The following is a 1,113-nucleotide window of genomic DNA, read 5'->3' as shown; positions in this document are numbered from 1 at the left end:
TCTCTCTCTCTCTCTCTCTCTCTCTCTCATTCACACCTGTTCCAGCGTTTTCGGGAAGCTCTGAACTGAACTAGATCAAAGACCGGAGGATGAAGTGAGAATGTGATAGCGCGGAGAATCGTCGTAGATAGATCTTGTCTACTCAAGTGATAGGAAATCAGGAAACCACATGAAAGGAGACTTCTGTTACAGCCCAACACCGGTTTGAACCTTGACATTTGGTATGTCTAATTTATACCGTCGACTTTTAACAATAAAACGATCAACAAGCGACATAAAACAAACAAAATTCCTCCCCCACATTTACAAAATAATACGAAAAAAGAACATAAAAATGTAACGGTATGTCGGAACGTTCGCCACACCTATTCAAGAACGAGATTGCTCCTTCCCTCCTCCCTCGTCGTAGTGTGACCTCTGTACCCCATTCATGACAATAGAAACCCGCGCGCTGGAGACAAACAGACAAGATCAGTCGTCCAGGAAACGCCCTTTTCAAGACTTTGTTTACTGCAAACCAACAACACGACAGCAGTGCAGAGTGCGGCACGGCAGACTAAAACGGGCAGTGCACGCACGGATCGAAAACGGAACTGCGCATTATCAGCACAGTTGTTTGTTGTTTGGATTTTTTAAAGAAAGCTTTCCAGAACATTCCAGAGGTTAACGAAGGACGATCAGGTCAAACGGTTGCCGCCGTAAACACAGCATATCATGATGATCGGGGACGTGTCTTATTTCACTACAACCCCGACCTCCCCCCCCCCCTCCCCCCTGAAAAAATAGATTATATTAAGTTGAAAAGACCTTCATCTGAGTATCAATAAGTTGGAAAGTCATTCATCTCAAATCATCATCATCATCATAACTGCCTGTATCACTTGCATCAGGGTATATGCCATGAACAATCATACTTTCCACCTTTTCCTATCCTGGGATAGCCTCTTGATAGTATCCCATATCTCCCCACTTTTTGTATATTATTGAAATGAACATCTGATATCATCATCATCATCATGATCACTACCTTCCTCACTTGCATCAAAGTATATGCCACGAACAATTACACTTTACACATTTCCTTATCCTGGGCTAGCCTCTTGATAGTTTTCC

The sequence above is a fragment of the Aplysia californica genome, unplaced genomic scaffold (assembly GCF_000002075.1).
Source record: "Aplysia californica isolate F4 #8 unplaced genomic scaffold, AplCal3.0 scaffold01046, whole genome shotgun sequence".
Taxonomy (NCBI): Eukaryota; Metazoa; Mollusca; class Gastropoda; order Aplysiida; family Aplysiidae; genus Aplysia; species Aplysia californica.
This window is presented reverse-complemented; position numbering follows the sequence as displayed.